The sequence below is a fragment of the Myotis yumanensis genome, unplaced genomic scaffold (assembly GCF_028538775.1).
Source record: "Myotis yumanensis isolate MYYU_CA2020_CCGP unplaced genomic scaffold, mMyoYum1.0.hap1 SCAF_7, whole genome shotgun sequence".
Lineage (NCBI taxonomy): Eukaryota > Metazoa > Chordata > Mammalia > Chiroptera > Vespertilionidae > Myotis > Myotis yumanensis.
This window is the reverse complement of record NW_027223758.1, coordinates 79,464,848-79,486,250: the sequence shown is the minus strand read 5'-3', so window position 1 is coordinate 79,486,250 and position 21,403 is coordinate 79,464,848. Positions and strand designations below refer to the sequence as shown.

The window sequence follows — 21,403 nt, the reverse complement described above, 5'->3', positions numbered from 1 at the left end:
GGTTGCGGGCACATCCCCAGTAGATGTGCAGGAGGCGGCTGATCGATGTTTCTCTCTCATCGATGTTTCTAACTCTCTAACTCTCTCCCTTCCTCTCTGTAAGAAATCAATAAAATATATTTTAAAAAAAAAGATTTAGTCATTTATGACCTTAAAAAACTTATCACTGCCACAAGTGAGATTGTGGGGTCTTTAGGACTCAGGATTTCTATTTTCAATAAGCCCAAATTCCCAACACAAATAACTCCAAGGTCACGATCTCCTAAGTACCTTTCTTGTGAATAATAAGCATATTCAGCAATAAGAATATAGCTTCATTATTGAAGTTAAAACCTATAGAAGCCTTATAGATGATCTGGTATGACTAGAAATTGAAATCTCAAACAACTTTTAAAAATTATCATAGACATTTACTAAGTCATTACCAGAAGCCAACTCTCCTGGTTCTCAGTCTGGGCTATTATTTATGGGATTTTTTGCTTTGTCTTGATTTGTTTTCTTTGCATGCAATGTGTGTCCATTTATTTTACACTTACAAAAGAAATTGCCCACCCCTCTGCCTCATCCTCCCTCAAAACAGTCTCTTTTAACAAACATTTAAAAATTAAAACCAAATAAAAATAGGGAAGTTAATTTTAGTACAATTATTTTTCAATGTAGCTCATAATTACTAAAATTGAAATCTCTTATAATTGACCAATGCCCAAGTGACTTATAGGACAGTAAGAAAAATTCCAGCCCTAACCGGTTTGGCTCAGTGGATAGAGCGTCGGCCTGCGGACTGAAGGGTCCCAGGTTCGATTCCAGTCAAGGGCATGTACCTTGGTTGTGGGCACATCCCCAGTGGGGGGTGTGCAAGAGGCAGCTGATTGATGTTTCTCTCTCATCGATGTTCCTAACTCTTTGTCCCTTTCCCTTCCTCTCTGTAAAAAATCCAATAAAATATATTTAAAAAAAAGAAAAATTGCATATTACAAGTTAGAAAATTCTAATACAAAAATAGTCCATGTGTTGGAATAGCCTATCCTTTTAAAAATATTGAATGCATGAATTGGTCATCCTTGCTCAGGGGACCATGCTAATCTTCTTCGTATCATTCTTATTTTAGTATATGTGCTGCTGAAGCGATACCAGAGCTATTTTTTTATGCTTTAATGCCTAGTATGTATGAGAAAATGCTTCAACAGAATCAAGAACTACATAGTCATTAAGCATTTAGCACTCTAGTCTAAACAAAACTCAGGTTCTATGTATTTCCTTCTAAGTCACTTTTATACCAACCAGAGCTTCTAAATTGCACTGAGAACACAGATAACAGTGTTACTTGTGCCTTGAGTTGGTAACAAGCCAGTCAAAAACAAATGAAATTGGTCCTCATACCAACTAGTACATATATGATTCCCAGCAAGTTTTATGAAATATTGAAAATGATTATCAACCTACATTTCCACCTTTATAGACAGGTGGTTTTCCAGGAACTCGTAAACTACATGAAAACCCATGAAAACTTGATTTTTTAGAGCCCTTTTAACTAGGATATTGTTTGTTTCTGTGTTTCAAAAATATATTTTTATTGATTTCAGAGAGGAAAGGAGAAAGAGAGAGAGAGAAACATCAATGATGAAAGAGAATCATTAATTGACTGCTTCCTGCATATGCCCTGACTGGGAATTGAACATGACCTCCTGGATCATAGTTCGACACTCAACTACTGAGCCATGCTGGCTGGGCCATTCTTTGTTTTTTGATAGTATATTTCAAATCAGCTGTGTTATTCAATAGAAGCCCAAGAACACCTACCTCATTATAAATATGCTAATTGACAAAAAGGAATTTGGATTCTGATTTATTCATAAAGAATTCTTTTAAAATGTTTTGAAGGTAGGGCAAAGTCTGATTGGGATGGACTTTTTAGCTCTCAAATACTTGAAACACTTTTTAATATAGTCCTCAAATCTGAGCTGAAATAAACAGTTTGGTTTTGCTAGAGACATGTATTTGTCTCCACATCACCTATGGGCATTACATACATAAGTGCACACTGCCTTGTCTTAGGAAGAAAAGAGTAAGACCTTCTGTTTATAAGCTGGTTTTCACAGAAGTGACATTTTTCTCATGTTGTCAGTATTTAATTTTCCGCCGATGCACTTACAAGTTCTCATGAACAGTTGAATGCAACTGTGACGCTAACCCTGAATGAAGCATGACTTTCCTCTCCAAGCCTTTGGTGCTGAAACAACGGCAAGAATTCAACACTCGCCACTGGTTCTTTGCCACAATGAAGTTTCTCACAGCAAACTCACCAACAACTTTTGACCCCTGGACCCAAAGAGCATCAATTACCCAGCATTCAAGGGTGGAATAGAGTGAACCAGCATCATCATTTGGCTGTCTCCCAGTTAACATCCTATCATAGGTTGAAAAGCAATCTGTCCAACATTTCAACTGCCAGCGAGAATTCTTTATTAGCTTTTGGATGGGTTTGCCTTTCAATTGGATGATTTGAATGGCTTCTGTGGTAGGAGAGATGCTGCTCTCAGATAATGATTTTGCATTTCACCTCATCATTAATGCTGCGGACCTCAAGGGAAGTCACTGTGCCCTTTATGAAGGTCAAAGCATTTTATAACCTTAATAAAGACTCATAGCCTCAGGAACAGCAAGTGTGGGGGACTGACTGAATAAAAATATAACTAAATTGTCACTTCAGACTATACTACTTGAAGGATTTCAATTGCAAATCAACAGTTAAAGAGTACAATGGCATCCCAACCTTCAGTGCTATTCAAAAATGCATCCACAGAAACTGGCATTATTCAAAGAAAAATGAGTGAAATTATCTTTTTTCCCTCTCTAGAAAAGCTTTTTCTTCTGTAATTTTATATTTAATTGCCAAATGTTTCACATGGGTGCTATGCAGAGATAGGTTAATAAACATCTTGATAGATTTGAATTCAAAGCAATTAAGTCATGGTGGTTCTTAGTTATTGTAAATTTATTCCTATGCAGAATTTAGGTCACTGCATTTTGTAATGTAAAGTGAATACAAGATAATAGGCAAGAATGATTATGAAAACTACATCACTATCTGCATTTCCCCAAGTATAGGTCATTCTGTCCCAAATGTTACTAATAACTCACAGCTTTCATAACTTACTTAAGGGTACTCTCCAGTAAAATCACTCCAATTTATAAATTCAGTGAACTCTCTTTTACTTTCCTACATTTCTATTTCCATCCTTCAGGCATCATGTACCAGCCATACTTATGTTCATAAGAACTGAGAAAAAGAAAAACAGGAGCTTCTATGCCAGGCATTGTGACAGAATATTATCTCATCTTTTCTGACCTTCATAGAAACCTTTGGAAGAAGGAATATCATCTTGTTTACAGACTGTGGATCAGAGAGGTTAAATAATTTTGCAAGGTCATATTCCTGATGAGTATTAGAGCTAAGTTGTACTGAATTCATCCTGTCTTTCAAGTGCGGGGAACCATCTCTCTAGTGCAGCAATAAAAGAGCGTGGGCCAGGAGAATGGGGAAGGGGCCAGAGGAGGACCGTGGCTGGAATACCTGAAACGGTCCTCAGACTTGTTAATACACTTGACCACAGGGCTGGTTCTCAGGGTGAGCACAGGGGAGCCTGACATGAAAGGCTGACCCTTAAGGAAATAAGGCTCTGGTTTGAGTTGGCAACTTGAAGCAAAAAACGAAATAGTCTTGTGGATTGTCAACTGCCTAGAAGGTCACTGAGTTTGCCAAGAAATTATTCCATAAGCTACAGGAAAATCTCAAATTTTCAACTTTATTTGCCACAACTCTATGAACTTGAGCTATGTGAGGGCACAGTGTGGATCTATTCCTCACTTTATCCCAAATATACAGAAATGCTTGCTAAAAAATAGATTCTCAATAAATGAAACATAAAGGTGACCAAATTCAAGTGAGGCAGAGGGCAAAAGTCAGGGTTAGAATTCAGATACCTGTTTTGATAGGCATAAGATAAAACTAAAACTCATTGTGGATTTAATTTGCATTGAACTAAAATGCTTTTGTACAGCAAAGGAAACCATCAACAAAATGAAAACACAATCCACTGAATGGGGGAACAATTTTGCCAATAGTACATCTCATAAGTGTTTAAGTTCCAAAACTTATAAATAACTTATACAACCCAGCACCAAGAAAGCACACAATCCAATTAAAAAAATGGGCAAGGGACCCAATAGATACTTCTCCAAAGAGGACATAAAGATGTCCAACAGACATATGAAAAGATGATCAAAGTTCTCCTTCTTGCAGTGCCTTGTTTGTCTTCATGGGCACAGTGAATCCAGAGCTGATCTGTATTCCCTTAGCTCCTAAACTGGGACAATTAAAGCTTAAGGGGCAAACTCTGCCTGCAGTTGTATGTTCTAATTAAATACTTTCCTGATCTTGTTTTCCATTTGCTCACTTCCCTAGCTACTAACTTCATCCCCTTATCTTTTTAAGTTGCCTCAAGGAGTGGGATAAGATGAGATATGAGTAAATAAATATATCATCCCATAAATACTCCTCTTACCTATTGGGCATCTGGTGACTTGGTACATAGCAAATTGTCTTTTTTTTTTTTCCCCTTCCTGGACAACTAGACTGAGAGTAAGACTGAAATTTTCTTTTAATATTTAAGTATTTGAGAGGCCTAGGTGTTATTACTTCCAACAAATGATATAAGATAGAGGTAGAACGACATTTGTTTATTCATTAATACCTGCCTTCATTCACCAGTTTTTCATATAGGGCAATGCTGTGCCATGCAGTGTTTTAAACACTGGGAGTTTAAGTAACACACATTTTTTAATAAGTTAAGAATCCTTGCCATCATTCAGATTGCAATCTAGCAGACACAAACAATAAATACATGCTCTGTTTGATAAGAAATATTATGATAAAAGATAAGGCAGAGAAGGGGGATAGAGATACATAAGGAATATTTTCAAAAAAATGGTCATGAAGTTTTCCAGGGAAGAACCTTCCCAGTAGAGGGAACAGCACAGCAAAGATTTTAATATAAGCATTGTGTTGGCAAGTTTGAGTAATCCTGAGGAGGCCACTGCAACTGAAATGGAAATGATGAAAGTTAATAGAAAATGAAGTCAGGGTCATTTCCGGCGGCATGGTGGCAGAGTGGCCAACGAAGTGGCCAACGTCCTGTAGAACAACATGCCCAAGTCTTATTGCGACCCCTGCAATACATAACTCACTCATGACTCTCCTTCTGTGAGAAAGACACACTGCAGTGGTAGGAAACACAAAGAGAATGTAAAGACTACTATCAGAAACGGATGGAAGAGCAGGCTCAGAGCCTGATTGACAAAACAACCACAGCATTTCCGCAAGGAAAGATAGATACCTCCTACTCCATTCTCTGCTCCACCTCCTGCAGGGGCGATGATCCCACCTCCCCGCAGTGTTCCGGTCCACCTCGCCTGGTATGATGCCAACACCCCATATGGGGGGCCCTCCCAGGATGCCAATGATGGGTCCTCTTCCTGGGGTGATGCCAGTGGGACCTGCTCCTGGAATGAGGCCGCCTATGGGAGGGCACATGCCAATGATGCCTGGGCCTCCAATGCTGAGAACTCCTGCCTATCCCATGATTATGCCCACTCAGCTCAGAATGACTCAACCAGACAGATGAGGAGAAAGGGGAGCCTCTTTCTATCAGGCTTCTATTACTTGTTCTACTTCACCAGGAGATCGTGGTGCTATGACTCTGGGTGTTTTCTAACAGCATGGCAAGGAAGACTCACTCCCTCTTCCTATCTAAGAGAGAATAGTTTTGAAGGGGAGTAGTGAGACAAAAAAATTTTTTTTTCATTTGTATTGTGAAATGTGAAAATAAAATTGTAAACTCTTTTACTTAAAAAAAAATGAGGTCAGGAAGGTAAGGATCTTGCAGAATGTCCTATGGAGCAATGGTGGAAACAGGGTGACCATTTCAGAGGATATTTGAAACAAACCAGGAAAGCAATGCTGGGCTGTAGACAAGAGTGGCAACAGTGGAGGTGCTGGGATAAAATCAGGTGGCAGAGATATTTTAAAGGTAAATTGAGAGGATTGGCTAATAGATATGATGTTGGGTGTGAGCAGCCAGATTTCTAGTTTGTGAATAAAAAATAGAGAAGATTAATCAAGTTGACTAAGTTGAGCAACATTAGGTTAGATAAGTACAAGTCAAGCAAGAGGAACCCTGAGTTCAGATATGAGGATTTGGGTAAAGCCAGGAATAAAAGAGGGAGCTGGTAAAGAATGGATTAAGGTCAAGAAGATGGAGAAAGCAATTTTAGGGTCAAGAGCAGCTTGATTTTAAGTGTAGGAGGACACGAGAGCTATGTGCTTATTTCCAATGACCAGGAGCTACGGACTACAACTGCAGGATCAGCTCTCCGCACTGCCTTACATTGATACATTACCTCATTAGAAGGAACTTACAAAAATGCTGCCCTTGGACCTGCCTTATTAAGGCTTACAAATAACATTGAATGTCAATAATAATTGAAAAATCATATATTTTTAAAAGAGTTATGAGTAACCCATTAGCAAATTAACTATCACTAACATATTCTTTCTTATGTGGATTCCATGATGAATCCATCTTAAGGTGAATTCTCTGGAATTAATTTATAATAGTGAGGGAAATTGTTTTTATTCATGTGTACCTGTATGTTTATTTTTGTTGTTGTTGTTTAATATATTTTTATTGATTTCAGAGAGAGGAAAAGAGAGGGAGAGAGAGATAGAAACATCAATGATGGGAGATAATCATTGATAGGTTGCCTCCTGCACACCCCCTACTGGGGATCAAGCCCGCAACCAGGGCATGTGCCCTTGACCCAAATCGAACAGGGACCCTTTAGTCTGCAAGCTGACACTATCCACTGAGCCAAACCAGCTAGGGCCTTGTGTGTTTCTTCATGAATATGATAACATTTCCATCTGGGTATTTTCTCTGACATTCCCAATGACAATGGGCATTTTGAAGCAGTGAGAAATTTGAGATCTTTCTATCCAGACCTCTCAAATGTTGCTCCCTCCACACGACTAAAACCAAGGCTGAATTTTGTTACCCCACCACAGAGGAAAGTCATTTAGAGTTGAACTCCAAACAGTCTTGTTCAACTATGGTCTCCGACATTATTTCACTGAAAACTGATCATCTCTCTCTATATAAAAATCAAATATGCAAATAGATCAAACAACCACTCGCTATGGTATGTATTGACCACCAGGGGGTACATCGGAACATGGTGGGCATTGGCAGCAGGCGGCAGAGTGCAGAACATGGCAGGCATCGGCCACGGCGGGATGGTGAAGCAGGTGAGCGGGAGTGCCAGACCAAGGAGGGGTGCCAATTGCTATCATCCGGGCAAGCCTCTGGTGGTTATTGAAAATATTTTGCTCCTGCGCACCACATCCTGCCCAGCGCTCACACCTGCTGCCAGCACCAGCCCTGCTTGCACCCACTGCCAGCAAGCAGGCAGTGGGTACTAGCGGGGGCCAGCATCATCAGCACATGGGAGCAGTGGCCAGGGCTGCCAGCAGACAGAGGACCAGGTGCTCTAGGGGGAGGGGGCGAGTGGGGGTGCAGAGGATAGGCTGAGACCACCTCTGTGCCCACTGCAGCCTCGCAGCCCACAGTTCCTTTCAAGGTGCATGCATTTGTGCACTGGGCCCCTAGTTTTCTTATAATGAGATATTTAGATGACAACGATGATGTAGGTGGGTTCATTAGGGATCTTACTTATGAGTCTCCATATACACTCTTTTAACATAAAAACACTATTATTTTCGTTGCCACATTATAATGAATGATTCAGTCCATTTTGGAATAATAAGATTCCACCTTGCCAGTTCTGAAAATTAGATGTTATTTGAAAAAAATGTGCAAGTTATGGTGAGGTCAGAGCCCCTGTTTCTCTTACTTAAGGAAAGACTTTTTTTAACCTGTGAATGATATAAGAAAAACAGATGAAAATGATATTTTTACACTGATAGGTTAGAAAAAAAAAGGACTCTACTTCATAGAGTAATGAAAAAAATAGGGGGGAAAAGTAATAAAAGAATGAAATTATACCTGTGAGGAATGATGCTCTAATTTTAATTAATCTCCGGATCAAATATATCATTATTAGAAGTTTTATGGGGACCTTAAAACAGAAATTTTTGTTAATAGTTACTAAAATATACTCACAGAAATAGAAGAGTGGGCAAAGATCATGATGAAACAACTCAGTTACACACAAACATATACACATACAAACACAAGTACACAAATATCCATTAAATAAAAGAAAAATGTTCAACTTTATTTTATCTATAAAGTTAGAAAATATCTATTTAAAAGAAAAAATCCACTTGACAAGGAATCTTTTATGAAATAGCAGCACCTTCTCATACATTGAACAGATGACAAATTGATATTTTTAGGAGAATAGTTTGACAATATGTGCCCAAAGCACCAAAAATGTTGATACACTTTGATCCAAACACTTCACATCTGGCAATTTTCCCCAGTAAAATAAGCAATGAAATATGGATTGATGTTCAGTGATACTTATCAAAGTCTTAACTGCAATAATGAAATTTTATAAACATTTAAATATTTAAGAATAAGAACTATTTTAATAAATTATAGTATGTCATGTAGAGATTAGTAAACATTTTTTAAGGTAACACAAAGGGGGAAAGTTAGGATACCAATTATTTTTGGCAGGATTCCAATTGTACTAAATCACTAAATAAACAGATAGTCTATGCATGCCATAAAAGGTAAAATAGCTCAAAGAAAATTCACTGAAATATTAGCTGTAATTTATTTTCTTTTTTTAATTTAATGTAGAGAGAGATAGGAAGGGAGAAAGAGAGAGGGACAGAAACATCAGCCTGTTGTTCCACTCATTCATGCATGTACTGGTTGATTCTTGTATGTGCCCTGACCAGGGATCAAACCTCCAACCTTGGCTCATCAGAATGACACTTCAACCAACTGAACTACCCAGATGGGGCTAGCTATAATTTCTTTCACTGATAAATGATGAATGACATTTTATAAATATTTTTATTCATATATTTCTCTAAACTATATTGTAAGTCAAAGAGAGGGAGAGAGATGGGTTTTTAAACCCTGTGCAGAGTGAATGCTTAGCTATTTAAGTGAAAGCAAAGCAAATATAATTGTTAAAGATCTACAAAGCCCAGACGTGCAGAGAAAGCCATGACTGACAACTCTGAGAATAGTGTAGAGGTGGCCACGGGAAACAGCATGAATATTTTCTCTTATGAAAGAACCAGGAGATTTTGCATATTTAATGTAAAGCTGTAAAAATGTCTGCTTTCATGATCTGCTATGAAAGATCCACACACATAAAAACTCCTCAGGGTTCAATTTTTCTCCTTGCTGAGTGACTGAGTCAGTCTCTCCTATGGAGACACCTTACCTATCAGAGTCTGAACACTCTAGTGAGCCAACACTTTGCTCAAATAACTCAATGTTTCCTTTAGAACTTAGACTCACTTTATTTATATATTTTTCTGTGAAAAATAGGGATGTTATTTTTTTTAAAAAATTATTTCAGAGAGGAAGGGAGACGGAGAGAGACATAGAAACACCAATGATGAGATAACCATTGATCGGCTGTCTCCTGCATGCCCCCTTCCCACACTGGGAACTGAACCTGCAACCCAGGCTTATGCCCTTGACTGGAATTGAACCCAGGACCTATCAGTCTGCAGGTTGACGCTCTATCCACTGAGCCAAACCGGCTAGGGCTAGGGATGCTATTTTCTATGTCTGTTGAGGATCTGGCATCATATACTATTTGCACTCTTTTTGTTTTGTGCATTCCTTTCTCTGTATTTTTGTTCATTTTCTTATTTTTCTTAAGATGAACCCTTATTTTTTTCATCTGCTCTTGCAAGTCTAATACGTTCTCCAAGGGTCCAAGATAAGTCCCCCATCATCAGTCAAAACTTCCTTGACTCAACATGCTCAGTGTATCTCTCCCTTAAGCATTTAATATCTACACAATTTTAGAACAACTATTCCATAAACTTATATGAAACCACACTGGACCCTGAAAAGCCATAGCAATCATGAGAAAGAAGAACAAAGTTGGAGTATAACCCTACCTGATATCAAACTTTAGTATAAGGACATGGTAATCAAAACAGTATAGTACCAGCATAAAAACAGTCATATAGATAAACCAAACAGAATAGAGAGCCCAGAAATAAACCCATGCCTTTATGGTCAATTAACATTTGACAAAGGAGGCAAGAACATACAATAGAGTGAAGACAGTCTATTCAATAAATAGTATTGGGAAAATTGGACAGGTACATGCAAAAAATGAAACTACACCACCTCCTTACACTATACACAAGAATAAAAAAAGGGATCAAAGACTTAAATGTAAGTTGCAAAACTATAAAAATCCTAGGGTAAAACATAGGCAATAAAATCTCAGAAATTTTGTACAGCAATAGCTTTTCTGATAGAGCTCCTTGGGCAAGAAAAACAAAAGAAAAAAAATAAACAAATAGGACTATATCAAACAAAAACCTTTTGCACAGCAAAGGAAACCAACCATCAACAAAATGAAAACAACCCACTGATTGGGAGAACATGCCAATGATATGTCTGATAAGGGGTTAATCTCCAAAATTTTATAAAAAACTTATATAACTCAATGCTAAGAAAACAAACAATTCAATTAAAAAATGGACAAAGGACTTGATTAGACACTTATCCAAGAGGACATACAGATGGCCAACAGACAGACATATGAAAAGATGCTCAGTGTCACTAATCATCAGAGAATTACAAATTAAAATCACAAGGAGGCCCTGACTGGTTTGGCTCAGTGGATAGAGTTGTTGGCCTGTGGATTGAAGGGTCCCAGGCACATCCCCAGTGGGAGATGTGCAGGAGGCAGCTGATCGATGTTTCTCTCTCATTGATCTTTCTAGCTCTCTATCCCTCTCCCTTCCTCTCTGTAAAAAATCAACAAAATATATTTTAAAAAATCACAATGAGATATCACTTCATGCCTGTCAGAATGGTTACCATCAATCAACAAACAAGTGTTGGTGAGGGTGTCATCCCAATAAATCCAATTAAAATAAATAAATGAATAAATAAATAAATAAATTTCTACACAATTTAACAATTAATTACAGAGTAATTTTCCCATAATTTTTACTTCATCTGGGGGTACTAGAAGGCAGAAATCTTAAGGTACAATAGTCCTTTTTTTCTCCCCAGTGACTAACAGAATGCTGTTCGCACTCAGTAAAGACTAACTGAATGATTCCCAAACATGTTTGAAGCAGTTCAATGTTCCTTCAGCAGCTTTTTATCAAATACAATTCAATGCATGGGGTGCTATGAGGCTTTAAAGAGAAAATTACAAGAAATATAAGAGAACTTGGACCAGATTGGTCTTCATTTTAATATGGCAGGGGAACATTTCCAATGCTGAAGGACTGCTTCTCTCCACATCCTCCTGTGCAAACTCTGGCTTGTCACACCTTAATTATTTAACAGTCCCTGCCTGGCATGAAACCAGAAAAGACTGGCTCACTAATGTTCCATCCCAGCACACATTCTTTCCAAAAGCCTTTAAGAAACTCATGAATATTTCATTGTCTTCGTCAGTGCCAGGAAGATGGCACCCTGATCTCAGAAACCAAATGTTACTTGTTGGTTGGCTTCCTTAAGCTACTGATACCCAAACAGGGCCCGTTCCCTGAATGATCATTTCTGTGATCCCATATACACTGATGGATGACATAAATGAAAAGCAGAATCTGAAACAGAGCAACAATCAATAAAAGAAAGCATTTAGGGTGAGGGTCTTCTCTTTAAAGGCAGATGCCTTCTTCAGACAGTTTATATACTCAATCAGAGCTCAGGAGTCATTAATAACATTTATTTTTTAGCAGCACTTAATGAAAATCTGGCCATAGAAAATATCTTAATAGACAAGGAAAGAGACTCTCGTCTTTTTCTTTTCTTTCCTTTTTCTTTTTTTTCTTTTTAGAGAATATACTTAAAGCCAAAATATCTCTAGGGAGTTTGAATTTTTAATATGTTCCCCACCCTCTCCGTTCACACTCTTCACTATATGCTCAAGAGCCATCTGACTGGGGACATAAGGAAGAGCTGCTTTACTCAAATATATCCAAGCTGTAAGCCAATTTTGAAAATAGAAACTTAAAAAAATATATCATATTTCATGTCAACCAGGTCCACAATGGTGAGTAGATTATGATAATATATAGCACACAATAATGCAAGCCCTGCATTGCTAAATATAATTACATTTTCCAATTATTTATTTCATTAAAAACGTACACTCGACACCTTAGAATTCCTGCAAAAGGTACAGGCATTATTTTCCCATTGTATAGGGGAGAAAACTGACATGGAGAAGTTAGATAATTTGTGTCAAAAAATGAATAGTTATCTGATGGTGGATCTGACTGTAAAATGCCCACCTTCTTAAAGGTCCAGATTCCTTCATTGAAACCATGTGCTGTAATCTTCAGGTTATTCCTTTATTGGAGACTTAATCTTCCCTGGGAAAGATTAACTCTACAATTATTTGGAAGTTGGGTATAAGATCTAGGTCAAAATTGTCATGGAAAACTCTGAAATATCTCCAGCTGACACCTAATTACCTCTTCCCATAATTTAGAAATAATTTTTGAAAATACCAATCCACTAAGAATATGCCATTTAGAGTACAGATTTGGGGGCAAACTTGGCATCTCAATTAGACCATGCTCCTTTCTGTTTATTTTCAAAGGCTTATTTTCTTCTATTTTCATGAGGACAGGTCATTATCTACAGTTTGACAAAAGACAACTAAGATGCAGTCTAACTATTACTGAAATAATAGTTATCTTATTATAACTGCAGCTAATTGCATATTCTTTTAAAAAATAAATGCAATTCTTGACACAGTCTCTGAAAATTAAAATTTGCCAGAGTTTGTAATTATTAGTTTCCCTGATAATCAATTCAGTACTTTTTCCTAGATGATTTTTCTCTGTATCCAATCAGCTGTGTATGTAGGCAGTTATATACAACAAATAGCACTGAGTGACTCCAGGGGCAAAGAGAAAGAGAACAGTTCTGCCCTCCTGGTCCCCACCTGTCAACTGAACAAGGTTATTGCAAGAGCAGTGGAGCTTCTACGATTCTTCAAGGGCAGTGTCGTTCCCAGAATACCCTGAGATTGAACATGGAATCAAGACTTTAAGTGCCAGCCTGCCCAGGGAAAAAGGTTTCAGGCAATTTGAATGGGCACCTCAGATGGCGGTGTTCCTCAAACCCTCACTATCGCTAAGCCCTCTACCAAATAAATGTTTAATGGGTGTGTTAAATAGTTATTTCTATTTAGGTGAGAGTGCTTATTTTCATTTCAAACATGTCAAAGGAAGCAAGGAAAGGGAGGCAGATACAAAAACTGGCAAGACTGCATGAGCTAAACACTTGAGATGTAAATGTCACAAGTGCATTGATTGAGCTTATTATAGGGCAAGATCCTTGCACTGGAAAGTAGAGAATCTGTACTCTAATCCCAGACCTGTCACTAAATAGAAATAAATGTATCTTTCTTGCCTTGCTTCCCAGGCTGTGTCAGAATACATAACTAATATGAAAGTTGAACTATATATATAATTGCTTATAACAATCACTTCATAAGTGAAGGTGATCTTTTTACAGTTTATTAATATAAATGTTATGAATAGATAAAACAAAAATAAAAAGGTAGTAAAAATAAAATTATAGGAATATAGAAGTGTTTTATTACATAATACAACTGCAATTTTCTATTCCGCACAGTACATATTTATACCTGGCCTGGAAACTTATGCTAAAAATAATAACAGAAGAATGTTCTAAAATTCCCTGGTAAAGTTTACCCAAGTTATGGGAAATTGGAATTTTTCTTTTATAATTTCTACTAGAGACCCGGTGCAAGCATTCGTGTACCGGTGGGGTCCCTTGGCCTGGCCTGCAGCCTCTAGCAATCCAGGACCCCTTAGGGGATGTCAGAGAGCCAGTTTCAACCTGATCCCCGCAGGCCAGGCCAAGGGACCCCACAGGTGCAGAAATCCGTGCACTGGGCTTCTAGTATGCATATATGATCTTTGGTTAATCTCTTCCCGCCCTGCCCCTCTCCCCTTCCCTCTGAGATTCATCAATCTGTTACCTGTTTCCATGCCTGTGCATTGAGCGTCTGGCCCCTGGTGATCAGTGTACGTCATAGCTACCAAACGGTTAAACGGTCGAACCATAGTTAGATATAGATATAGATATAGATATAGATATAGATATAGATATAGATATAGACATAGATATATATCTTAAATTTCTATGTCTAAAATCTAATACCATGCATTTTCTTCAGACTGACATTTCCCAATTTAGCAATCTCAATGTCTATAGTGATTATACATCAATAAAATATTTATTACACTCTAACTGTGTGTCCAATCTCCATTTAGCCCAGGGGAACAGATAGAAGAAGAAGACAGGCCTGCATTGAAGAAGTTTAAAATCTAACCTTATGAGAATTTAGGATAAATACAGAGGTTGTTTAAGGTTTAGAAGTGGAGTTAGGATTAGAATGTGGTGTAAAATGGGATTTTTTGTAATCACTGATGGAAATGCGGTGCTATGGATCATTCAAGTATTTCTTCTTTTCTTCTCCTGTCTTAGAATCTCCTTTGACCTCACACGTACATCTAGTTATAATAGCACCTTGTCACTCAATTTCAGCCTAGTCTCTTGAAAGCCAATTATTTCCTGAGGTCTTATCTACATTGGTTTCTGATCCATCACCACTTCATTGCTTCAGTTCCATGGCATGACAGGCTTTTAAAGCATATTCACATTTGGTGTCATATTTTTTTCATATTTAATGATTTTATCCTAATTTTACAATTATGGAAACTACATAAAACATTTGAACTGTTCCATATGTGGATTTGCTGTATGTAATAGTACATGCCCTGGGATTCATTCTCTTGGTCTTTTTAGGGGCATGCATAGCTCTTAAAACACCATGTTTGCATTCAAAATTGCTCATCTTTTCAATTGGACAGATTCATAAAATATCAAATCTGAACATGACTGATAGATTTTTGGGGGTTTAGGAAAGGCCTTCTTCCCTTTTCACTTGAAACAAGTCCTGGTCCTGCTTGAAAAAGGCTTAAATCCCTTCAATCAGGGTCCAGTCTTTTTTCTACGCCTACATCTAAAGTTCAAAATGCAAACATCCTCAAGGGAAGGAAACTAGTGATTTATAATGTCTGGTGTTTGAATAACTATTATCAATTTCTAATGAATTTTTCAGGAGGGAGAGGAGAGAAAATGAGGCCACTGGACATGACAAAGAGGGGAGGCCAGGATACCAAAGAAAAACTTCATGAATTTTACATCTTTGAAGCCAGTAACTCATTCTCCACACATTATTTAGCCACCCCTAACTTTAGCTGGTTTATAGTGGGTGGAGGAAAGATCTCAGAACAAGTGGTTCATTCTCTACCTTTCAAAATCAAACATATAGTCAGTCATTTTTGACCTTTTGGGTACCACCCACAAATTCAATCATGGCATATGAAGTATCCCAGATCTTTCAATAATGACTCAGAAAAATCAGAGTAGTTCTTTGCCCTGTTTTTAGAATTTGCTAGTGTTTTTTTTTTTTAACCTTGAGAACTTTTAATTTAATCTAAAGGAAAAAGGGTACTTTATTAATTGTATCTGCCTTCAGAATCAAAGATATCAGCAAGGTAAAAAAACAAAGCCACGAGAACCACCATTTATTTCACTTTGTGAATATATGTACCAAACTATGCACTTTATACAACTAATACATTAATTCTTCACAAGGACCCTAAAAGGTGTCTATTATTAGCCCCATTTTGAAAATTAACAACACAATGCTGAGAAAGCTTAAGTGATCTCCTAGCCAAAGTGTGATTAGCTCTCTGTTCTGTGATCGGAAGGTAGGTGGCTTGTGAATCCCACAGATCTGGTACATAGTAGGAAGGGCCAAGAGAAGAATAAGGCTAGAACAGAGCAGGAGGATTATAGACTGTTCCAGAAGCTACTCTTGGTCCCCCAATCAAGCACAATACAACTGTAGACGCATCAAGAAAGGGGCCTATACATGATAACACTGAAAATGAATCCTAACTCTACAAGCAAGACTACAGACTCTCTGTTATAAACTCTGCTAGGGATGGGTGAGCAAATGTTCACTCAACTGTGTCTGGATGAGGATGGTCGGGGAGTTCCTTCTGGAAGGACTTGCCATCGTTTGAAGAAGTGCCTAGAGATGGCATGGAAGGAAATAATATATCAAAGAGAATAAGGGGATATCAAATCCTTACTCTGGTCATTCTATGTGTTGCTTAGCAGTGTTGATTTTGAGTGCCAAACCCTCAGGCTTCCTGGGATCACATTTTATTCTCTATAAGGACAAAATTGGGGTTAGACTGCGCAGGTAAGTTAGATAGCACATCATTTTGTCATTTGAGGGGAGGCCAACAGCCTCTTATATATCCATTTCTGGCCTCTTGTAGGTGTTTAAATTCCCATCATGAGGCACCATGCCTTTCTCAAGAGCCCACTATTGAAATATTAATTCATGCACTAGCCGGTTTGCTCAGTGGATAGAATATGGTTTGCGGAATGAAGGGTCCCTGGTTTGATTCCGGTCAGGGGCCCATGATCCCCAGTAGGGGGCGTGCAAGAAGCAGCCGATCAATAATTCTCTCTCATCACTGATGTTTCTATCTCTCTCTACCTCTCCCTTTCTCTCTGAAATCAATAAAAATACATATATTTTGTAAAAAGTTATATTAATTCATGTAGAATGAGTAAAATCCAGATGATCCCTAAAAACTCTAGTGTCGATTGGTTTGGAACCACAAGCGTATGTCCCAGGGGAGTGAAAAAAAGATTTAAGTTTTTACTTAGGAGGATAGAAAACTCTAGAGCACAGGGAGTTGCCCAAGTAGGAACTTTGTGGTCTTTAGTGAATTACTCAACTGCAAGAACCATGGAGTAAAGACCTCAATAGAGGAAGGTGCTTGGTTGTGGAGGACATCTGCAGGTGTTCTGATAGTTACAACGGAAAATGAGAGGGGTGCACAAAGACAAAATATCCAGTCCTCTCTGTTGGTTGTATTTGGATGTGTCTTTTTTCTTCAAACAAAACATAAACACTTTTCAATCCCTTCATGGTCTAACATAGTAAAAGACCACAGTCAGGACTTAAAGTTTGTCAATTTGAAGGAAAAGGCTTAATATCTATTTTATTTTTTACATGAAATCTGGGGACCAGAGCTCACATCACATTATCAAGGGCAAACTCTATCAAAGTACATAATGTAAGCACAACGGTAGACCTTCCTCTGATACACAATTCTAGTTCAAAGAAGATTCATCTTCTCTTAAGTACATTCTGTGAAAGAAAAAGAAAAATTCACAAAGCATGTGTAATTCAGTAGCAGCAGCCTGGAGTCCTCAACCTAGCTGGCATTCAGAGCATTTTATTTGATCAAGTCTATGACGTACGCGTCAGCAGACTAGCTGTGAAGGGAGCTCATGATTATTACTCCCGGAGAAGGGTGATTCCAAAATAGCAACCCCAGAGAGCCATCCACCACGGGAACAATTAAGCCTAATGGCATTCTAGTCTGCTGCTGCTTGCAGATTGCGCATCACAGCAGTTTACCTTGTAATTTTCCATCTCTAAGCACGTACAGCTTGCATATTCCAGCACTCTGCACAGGGGTTTCCTCATCTATCAAGCAACTTTTCAAACAAGGCCCGTGAAGAAAGAACAACTGGGAATGACTGGTTCATGAGAGAAAACATATTTGGGGATCCTTTGTGAGCAGACAATTAAATACTTTCATTTTTTTCTTCTTCTCTTGATTCCTGACCTTTAGAAAAGATGAGAGAGTATAATTAAAACTGCAGTGAGTGACTAGGTAATCAGAATAATAATAATGAAAGAACTGAAAAGAGATATTATATTAAATCACAATCCAACCAGATTCTAAATATAGTCATCTGTCCCCTAAAAATAAAGGACCTACCCTATAAATTCTTGCCATGTTTCCACATGGTTCCTTATTACAGGAAAAAGACACTAGAGCAATTTTAAAGTATATAGTGTTTATCATGTTCTGAGAGAGCAAAAATGTATGAGCATCACATATGTAGAAATAAATGAAGAACAACAAAATGAGAAAAGAAAGTCTATTTATTCAGAGCTTGCTATAGCAAGGGAGGCAGCTACCACTACTTACGTTTTGGCAGAGACTCAAAGGCCAACAAGTAACTGGGGAAGCTTAGTAGTGGGAAAGGGGGAATGTTTCAGGTAGGCGGTGATTAGAAGCTGTTGGCATGGGAAAGTTCTAGGTAGGCCAACTAGAAGCCATCTTTTCTGACTGGGTAAGGGTGCAAAATTGGCTTTCTCTGGATGGTCCTAAGTTAGAAGTGAGAACAAAACATAGGGAAACTGCCAATTATTTGTCAGGCTCTGGCCATTCAGGCTGAACTGTTATAGAAATTACTGTTTAGTTTCCTGAATTGTTGCTAAAGATAGCAATCTGGCTTCCTGCAAGTATGATTTATAGCAGCCTGGTTTCCTGGGCTGGTTATTGTAGCTAAGGGGTTGCTTTCATAGGCAAGTTGCTGCAGGCCATGGGTCAAAGTACTACTTTTATATAAGGCCTAGGCATTACCCATTTGTATGTTCAGTCACTTACATACATTTAGATCATCAAATAAGATTGAAATACTTTATGTTCTATACCTGCCTAAAAGTCATAACACTACATGGCAATATTCTCTACTATAACTTATCAAAGCTTTAGTTTTTAAACTTCAAATATTTAAACTGCAATCATCCACCTGACACTGATTTTGTATATATTGTGAGGGAGAGATCAAGATTCACTTCTTGATATATGTATTCACTTTAAAATACATATATCTCATTGTTCTAGTGATATTTATTAGAAGACTATCCAATTTTCCCAACACCATTTATTGAAGAGACTGTCTTGACTCCATTGTATGTTCTTGCCTCCTTTGTCAAATATTAATTGAGCATATTGGTTCGGGTCGATTTCTGGGTTCTCTATTCTATTCCATTGATCTATATGTCTGTTCTTGTGCCAGTACCAGGCAGTTTTGAGAACAGTGGCTTTGTAATACAGCTTGATATCTGGTATTGAGATCCCGCCTACTTTGTTCTTCTTTCTCAGGATCGCTATATCCTTTGCCCCACAGATCTCCAGTGCTGACATTCATATACGCAAGTATCTGCCAGGAAACTGGTAGATTTTACTAAAGTTAGATATAATCATATATTACAATGTAGCAATTATACTTTTAGGTGATAACCAATAGAGAAGCATACCTGTGATAATAAAAGTGTAATATGCTAATTAGACTGGACAGCTGAACGACCTTCCTGACGAAGCCTGGGTTGCGAGGGCCAATCCACTTGCACGAATTCCGTGCATCAGGTATCTAGTATATGTATAAAAGACATGTATAAAAATATTTCAAATCAGTGTTGCTTTTAATAGGTCCAAATTAGAAACAAGCTAGGTAATCATCAATAAGAGCAAGAATAAATACAGTGTATAAATTTATAAGTATCCATACAATAAAAATACTAAGCAACAATAAAAATAATGAACAAAGTTATCTATTTCAGGAACAAATCTTACTAACATAATTTTGGTCAAAAAGAGGCAAAAATATATACTGTATGATTACTTTATCTAAGATATAAGCAAGTGAAATTCATCTCTTGTTAAAACTTGAAAATATCTATGTTAGGGAGAACAGTGTAGATGTTCATGAATGGGAAAGAGGACGAGAAAAACTATGAGTTACTGAAATGTTCTATTTCTTTGCTGCATTATTTTCACCTGATTCATTTTGTAAAAATTCAATTAGAGGGCTTTCAACATGTACCTTGTTTTTATGTATCTATGCTATATTTTAGTAAAAAGTTTATTTTTAAAAAATCAATAAAGTTAATAGCACACACATGTTCATGGCATGTATGGGTGATGTATGACAACACGTGATGCAGATGAAAGAATGCAAAAAGTCACCAAGAGATAAGGCTTAGCTGTAGCTTTGTCGATTGTAATCTTAACAATAGTCCCTTGGCTTCTCTGGGTTGTTGTTTTCTTCTCTGTAGAATGAAAGGCATTGAACCTTCAGGAAATTATATCCTCAAATTACATTTACCTCGATAACTAGAGCAGAGTTGCATACCTTCTCTATGCCTATCCCCATGGGAACTCTAATTTCTAATTCTTATGCTTTCTCTGCTGGTTTTATTGTTGAACTATCTCTATGGACTTCTCCCATAACATATTTCATCTTGGAATAATCAAAAGCTAGTTTAAAAAAAAACAACACAACACGTACTTCAGTGGCATGTGTGACTGGCCATCTGGTCCCATTCACAACTATGGCAAGATGACACTTTCTCAATCTTATTAATTCAGAGCATATCTTCCTTTGAGAAGTTGGAGGGTCATATTCAATTCCACCTTTCCTGTCAACTCTCATGGGGAACATTTGGCCCTTTTAAAGTTTAGCACAGGCCCATCCTTTCACTCTTTTTAAATGATGGGGCAGGGTTTGATATGCTGGAGGATGCCTTTTAAGAACATCAAAATAAACATTCACACAGCAATGTCCTCTACTCATTACCATGATTTAGAGCCATGCATCCATCTAAACAGCAAGATTAATATCTGTTCTCATGCCCTTACACCTGCATTAGAAGTGCAATAACTTTTCTCCTATGTCATAGCCCCTGATTTCTCTTTGATCCAATCTATCCTGCACTATACTAGCGCGTTAATATTTCTACAATACAACTTTCAAACTCTTCCATAGCTTCTGATTTCTTACTTTATGTCATACCTCCTCAAATCTGAGCAAGCTGAAAGATCGCTAAAGAGCAGGTACTGTTTTAGGAAGGAGATTCCATGTCTCCTACTTGAAAGGTTGATGTGGTAAGTCAAGAGCAAACCCAGAATTCTCTGCTTGGTTTCCTGTCCAATTTGAAGAAAGATGGGAAACCCAGGACTATTCTAGGCATTTTTACAAGATGCTTCTCTGTCCTCTGTAAATAGAGGGATAAATTCTGCTTTGGCCAAACATCCAGCACTGAATCTGTGACTTCCTAAGAAATAATTCCCCTCAGTGGGTCCCTCTAGATAATGTTAGAACATTCTATTTGCTAACACAGTAAAATTTAACTGGACTTGGACCAGAGTAAAAATTAA

At 37.7% G+C, this 21,403-nt stretch overlaps 2 pseudogenes; one reads left to right on the top strand and one right to left on the bottom strand.

The window, feature by feature from the left end:
* Nucleotides 1–1,031: 1,031 nt before the first annotated feature.
* On the bottom strand, nt 1,032–1,128 carry LOC139014728 (U6 spliceosomal RNA; annotated as a pseudogene).
* A 4,078-nt stretch (nt 1,129–5,206) lies between these two features.
* On the top strand, nt 5,207–5,684 carry LOC139014673 (U1 small nuclear ribonucleoprotein C-like; annotated as a pseudogene).
* Nucleotides 5,685–21,403: the final 15,719 nt, after the last annotated feature.